This window comes from Ischnura elegans, chromosome 2, assembly GCF_921293095.1.
Source record: "Ischnura elegans chromosome 2, ioIscEleg1.1, whole genome shotgun sequence".
Taxonomy (NCBI): Eukaryota; Metazoa; Arthropoda; class Insecta; order Odonata; family Coenagrionidae; genus Ischnura; species Ischnura elegans.
In genome coordinates, this window is record NC_060247.1 from 63878891 (window position 1) to 63885923 (window position 7033).

The 7033-nt window shown below is 38.7% G+C and overlaps 2 non-coding genes across 2 annotated transcripts; both read right to left on the reverse strand.

The window, feature by feature from the left end:
• Positions 1-822: 822 nt before the first annotated feature.
• Trnal-uaa lies at positions 823-906 on the reverse strand. Its single transcript has one exon. It is a non-coding gene; the product is annotated as a tRNA-Leu (tRNA).
• Positions 907-4384: 3478 nt separating this feature from the next.
• Positions 4385-4468, reverse strand: Trnal-uaa. Its single transcript has one exon. It is a non-coding gene; the product is annotated as a tRNA-Leu (tRNA).
• Positions 4469-7033: the final 2565 nt, after the last annotated feature.

A 7033-nucleotide genomic window follows, 5' to 3' on the forward strand; every position in this document is an offset into this window, starting at 1 on the left:
CTCCTTTTCTTTAAATTTTACTGCAATAATTAGATTAAAAGTAAAAATCAAATTATGTTGACAACGGTGATGTAGAAAATGGTGAAGATTGGAAACATGCGGCTCAACACCCTTTTTTGTTTTTCCCTGGCTATCGAATTAAAAAATCTTCCACATCACAAATGTCCTGGTCTATGATATTTTATGTTTTCCTATGTCTTTTTTCCTCTTTTGTAAATTTTTATTGATATTTTATCTTTTTGTAGATTTTTTCTGCTGACCCATGCAGTCTGCATATACCGGTTTCCTGTATAGTCCAATCATGGCCTCGATTCTGAACCTACGATACCCTTTTTACCGGTGGGTATAGTTATTAAAGTATTCTATCGGTTAGAGTCAGTTATCGTGGAGAACTTTAAAATCACTCTAGCCTTCTCCACTCCCATCTTGGACTTGCTTCATCAAATCACAGCATGGTCTATTTCCTTTGATTCTGAATATAAGTTCTGTTTCCATCCTCCTATCCCAACCCCCAAGCATTTTTTAAAAATCTCCTCCCCGCTCAGTGCTTGCTTAATCCAAGCCCTATGTCTTTTCAATATATCATCTAAAATATTTCTCTCCTCTCCCACCATATATAGCGTTTCTCATTCATCTTCCTATCCGTCCATTTCACCATCTCTATTCCCACACTAATTTTTATTAGTCTTTATGATATATCCACTATGTTATTAATATTTGCTATCTTTATGTGCTGAAACTGGTCTAAAGGATGGCAAATAACTGTGGATTATTAGAAATATTATGCATTGACGGAAAAAATTTTGTTGCAGCAAAACCTTATGTCAGGTGTGGGATTCGAACCCACGCTCCCATCTGGGAACCAGAACTTAAGTCTGGCGCCTTAGACCACTCGGCCAACCTGACGATGTTTGACAACGGAGGTTGAATCCCTTGAATTTACCAACCAGGGTACGCTACGGCTTTGGATCCCTGTATGTCACCTAAATTTCAGTTGATAATAAAAAGGAAGCTACGGTCATTATTAAAACTGAGGGAATATTTCGGCGTTGCACATATCGACTGCTCCTGGCGGCAAAGTGGTATCTAAAAAGAATTCCATTCAGACGTGTCAAGAATTTATACTCCAAAAAATCGTATGTGTAAACTTTGAGTCATTTAATCGTATCTGAAATTTCGTCTATAACACCGTATGACAGAATACTAGCCCACAGAACTGTCTCGAAAAATCAATCCAGACAGCCGTATCTCGACCAATAATTTAATTTTCTTAATGAGATGTCAGTTTTCATTAATTTAAAATATCTATTATTTATTAAAAAGCAACATTCTCATGAAATACGAATATTAAAGAAAATGAATGAATAGAGTTCGCGAAACGAAATTTGCATTAATGGCATAGATTCGGCTTTGTGGGCTGGTATTCTTACGTACGACTTTAGGACAAAATTTCAGATATATGGCTCAGATTTCACACTTACGATTTTGTGGGATAGGAATTCTAGATACGCCTTGCTAGAATTTCTTTTGGGATACTACTTGGTGGCTAGGAGCGGTCGGTATAAAGTCGTATCAACTTACACGCTAAGCAGTAAATCTAGTTTGCTATTCGAGACCTAAATCCTCTAAAATAAAGAAGTCTCTAAATTTTACCTCTTAAGTGGCTCTGTGGGTAGAAGGCTTTGCATGATGATACCCTCTTTTAAATATGCACAGATTTAGTTTTATTACACTCTACATATTTCATATGTTTGTTTTCTTTAAGCTCCATGTTAATTGCTGAGATCGCAATGAAAAGCATTTTAGTCAATAATTATGCCCCTCAAACCCAGAATTATTTAAACTTAGGTACACTATTGCAGATTATCTTTGGAGTCGCCTAATGAGCAATGGAATGCAAATGAGCCGTCCTCTTACGTTTCCTTTTTTACCCCCGATAGAATATGCGTCCTTATCAATTTAATTGGAATTATCTCTCGCCTCCGATCGCACAACACTAGCATTTTGTAGACATATATTCACTCATGGCCGTTATGGAGCTAAGTCCTCTGAGTTTATGTATGAACAAGGGCGATTTTTACCTACGCAAGCGACCGAGATTGAAGAAGCATAATTGGAGATCATAATTTGATAGATTGAATTATCTGACTTCGAAGAGAGGGTTCGTTTTTATCATGGTCGTGTGTATAAGGTCGTTGTGTTTCTGTTTTGTTTTTCTATTCCAACTTTTATTTCAATTGAATTTAATATTCACAATGGAGCATTTGTATTAGGATTATAATTAAATGCATTTAGTACAATAAAATACACAATTTCCATTTTTTATTTTCCTATTGAGTTTGGGATTTCAATTTAGGCCTCCCCATTTAATCACTGCTCAAGTGCGCAGCCACCTCTAGCATTCTAGTATTTATTTACTAAAAAGGTTGCGCCTGCCGATCCTCTTTTGTTCGTGGGCGGTGGACCGCACTAGAGACGACAAAAGCCGATCGAGTTCGCGAGTGGGTGCCGCGATCGCCATATAATGCTGAGATTGCGCAATCGTGACGAGTGCTGCCCCAGGGCGATCGGTGTCCACGGCTGCGTATTCTCACGCCCAAGTGCAAGGTAACCGTGGGCAGCTCACCGTGTACTCGACGAGTGCGGCTTTTGTTTTCCTTTCTAAATAATCGCCTTCGATCACCTAATTATGGATACTCAACGGATGGGAAATACTTAGTCCGAATATCACAAATGTTTCATGAGCAGCTTGGCGGTTAAACTTACGTCATATGATCTGTTGACTGCTGGCCCTCGTGTCTTTAGACCACCTGAGTCTTTAACTGTTCAGTAAACCCTTTTGTGACGATGACAATCGAAGGACATAGCCAAATAAAAAAACACAGATTAATGACGATTTTAGCATGTCAGTTGGATTAGAAGACCAGCGAAGACCTCGTGACTGATATTTGATCAAGTGATGCAGGGTATAAAAGAATGGAAAAGTTAGAATGAAAAAAATAAGGATAATTGAAGAGAGTGGCAAAACTATCTCATGGCTGATGACCTGTCATTATTGCCGAAAAAATTGCGAAATGATGCCTTTTATCCTCTTAGTTCATGTTACACTAATTTTCTTATACTATGACTATTTGGTGTTGCAGCCTGTTTATACATTTTAGCTCCCCGCCATTAAAATTTTATTAAAAAATTAAAAACTTAATGCATTAAAAAAATCAGCAATAACGCATTGCATTGTATTAACGCCATATTTACATCATTTTCCTTCTTTCCCTATGCACAATATTGGATGACTTTCATTTTTCCGAAATACTTTCCCCTATATTTGGAGGGGGCAGAAGAGATATTTCACTATTAATGGGCACACTTCCAGCAGTAATGCCTTTCAAAATAATTGCTAAAAACTATCAGATAAACCGATCCCCCAATAAATCCATTAATAAATCCCTCAATAAACCAATAAATCAATGCTTCAAACACTGTACAACTTTACTCCATTGCGGAAATTTAAACTTAGTTTTCAATTTCTTTGTGTAGGTTAGTAAATATTCATAGACTTGGCAAAGGGTAATCATTTCATAGCCTGCTGCTTTCGTATTATTCAATTCCTCCATAAGATATCCATATGCGTAACATATGCATGCCTGGCGATTCTAGAATTCTAGATATCCACAGACCTACCGCAGGGAGCCGGTGTTGTACGTACGTACGTTAAGTGTACGCACATATATACGAGTGGAGCGTGGGCCGATTTGTTAGACGTGCGAACCGCCTCCGTTCTGTTCCGAGGAGGAGGTGTCTTCCCTGCGGAGGAGTCCGTGGGAAGGCGGGAGGAGGGAGTAAACACACTCGGAGCACTCAGCATCTCACGAGGAGAAAAGTTGAGTTCGAGATGAAAAAGACGTCTTGTCTGCCCAACTCTTCCGTGCTCTTGACCTTCCATCCCACCCACCTTCTTTCCCTCTCCTTTCTCTTCAGATCGTCACGTATGATCTTCTCTCGGGTTGTCAGTCGGATGAGGTGGTAAAGCGCGTTTTGGGGTGGTTCTCGGATGAAAAAGTGCATGGGAGGTGTTACTTCGCTCTCGTCTGGCCGCACCTCGAATATGTGACAGGCATATGGGATCCAGCGCAGAAAGATTTAATCCATGAACTTAGTAATAAAAGTGAGGATAGCTGTGCGATTTGTCAAAACTGCTAAGGTAGAAAACAGACCGTGGCAGTGCTTTTTTTTCCAAAGGATAGGCAATTTTTGGCTAGGTGAAAATACATATAGGTAAATAAAATCAGGAGATCCAAGTGTGATGGAATGGAATTTTTCCATACTGAATGAAATAATTGTGGAAAATGGCAAATATTTAATTTAAAATATGCAAAATTGCATTTGTCAGGTGTGGGGTTCGAACCCACGCTCCCATATGGGAACCAGAACTTAAGTCTGGCGCCTTAGACCACTCGGCCAACCTGACCATGAAGGAAGTCCGCCCGAATTGTATGAGGAATCTACATTGCTTTACGTTACACTTGGTTCGTTACAGTATCGTTTAAGCGAGGTTCAAATATCAATCAATTCCCAAGGGTTGAACTATTTAAATCAGGATGACGCCATGCAATTTCGATAGGATCATCAAATTATAGCTATCATTTTTTGTAGAGGCCAAGGAAAGGCTGTTTTTATTTGTTTCTTATTGCTATGCGCAAAATAAATGTGCAGTAAAAATTTTGTTCGTTCATTATTCATCATATTAGCTACAAGATACGTACACCTTGTCTCAATTAACGTTGGTATTTGATTCTACTTTGTGTTGGCGGACACGATTGCACGCTACGATCCATCTCTCTCCATTTTGATCAGTCATCAATCTATCTGCTATTGATTCATCCGTCCACTCGATTGTCTAATCTTTTAACGTCTTCATTGCTCTTTCTTCGCGTCTGTCACCTTTTATTAACTTGCGTCTATGCCTACCTTATCCGCATTTAACTCATAGATGTCGGAAGCAGTGGCGGATACAGATGGGGGGCGTAGGGGGCGCGCGCCCCCCCCCTTGCGGGTCCGCTTGTATTGCCGAACATTGCAAAACCACAATTGTAACTATTTGTATCATAAGATGGCATTGTCTTTTACATGTTTATAATCACTTTAGATAAAATTTTCATATACTTTGCCTCTGATTTGATCATCTTTTATTACGATAAAAGTAAAGACAACTCAAGATATGTTGCGCCCCCCCTTGAGTTTTTTCTGTATCCGCCACTGGTCGGAAGCGAAAGTTGGAAGGCAGTAATGTCAAATATACTTAACGTTACCTTTTCTTTATGCTTCCCAAGCTGCAATTAATATCCCAACAACATCCAGAAAACATTGTCAACGTTAACATATGACATCCGAGCAATACCCATATTACCATGGCAAAACCCATGTTAATGAAGTGTGTGTAATAACCTGGCATCCTTAGGAGAGACCATCCAGCTCTAAGAAGGGTGTCAGGTTACAACCCAAGGTCACCTTAGCGAGGTCCGACAGCCTTGCGAAGGTGTAATTTGAAGAAGTGATTCCCATAAACTGCCACACGAGGGCATTCTGGTGAGGTATTTTTTGCGTATTCCTCTGACGAGTGGTGTCAAATTTTACGGCCATTTGAGAACTCCGTTTGAATCACCTAACCATGTGAATCCTATTAATGTTAATGGATATCTGTCAAATATCAAAAAGACCCGCCAAATAACGTTGCAGCGATGTCTAACAATGGACATGGAGGTCCATATTACAACAACTCTTAGATGTCTTCACAGCATCTAATGAATAGATGATGTATTTGGTAATTATGGTCTCTGGTTATCCTCAGAGATACAAACAAAACATTTGAGCTCGTCAATTCTATACAGAACATAGTCTACCCATGGATCCAGTTTGGAATAACAATTTTTTAATATCACGGATAGTACAACTTGGATATGTATGCGACGTTACTTTTGCAACTTGTTGTCGATGTTACGAATAAGATATCGATGTAACGTTGTCAAAATATCCATTGTGCAATAACAACGTGTTTTGTATTCATCAACCGTATCTGGATATCCGATGGATATCGTCTGCTGCTTGGGTTTTGTATGGTGGTTGGGGAAACAACGGAAATTAGGGGAGGGATTTCTTACCTCGGTTTTTAAACTTATAGGATTTTAAAGTGTGTCTCATTTTACCAGTATTAACCCTTAAGGGTCCCGGGGAGCGGTATATCGCTCTTCCTATCCCTTGCGAAAAGTGCCAGGGGCGCTATCGCGCTCCTGCAATGTCACTCTTAGATGCTGATAGTTCATTAATGATAATTCAATAGTCAATATTCATTTTATTTTAACATTAACTATTTTTTTAATTACAAAAATTAACTCATATTACAAAAATTTCGCCAATTGATACATTAAAAAGGTGAAACCACTGATAGTAAAGATTTCCTAAAGTTTTTGAATGTAGTATGAATGTAGTGGTAGTGGTTTTTGAGACCTAATTTTTTTATCTAACCTACTGAAAAATCAGCAAAAATGCCTCAGCACTTTTAGCATAGTAACTAGAAAATCGGTTGGCATTCAAAGGGTTTATCATTACATTTTATGCAAGTACTCATGTATGTTACTCATCACCCTTTATGTTTATTTTTTTTCTTTAACTTCTATCCTAAAATTGAATTTTCTCGCAATCCTACTATGCATTTGAACTGCATTCCGCTGGTAGTTAGCTAATCCAATATTTAGGAGAAATTGTATTTAATTAGTGGTTTTAAAATGAAGCCTCTTGACCACAAAGGCACGGGAACGAGCGATGGCAGTCTAAGAGGAAGACTTCATCAGGAAATGGACTACTGAGGTCGAGATTAGCTGTAACTGAGTTCAACTTTAAGATAACACTTGTATTTTCCGTTGGGTGGAGTGTCCTGGTTGAGATCATACAGTTTCCAAGATAGCTGGCTGATAGAAGTCTCAGAAAAGAAGAATTGCCATCGCAAAATTCCCACGTAATTAAATTCGCTGTATTT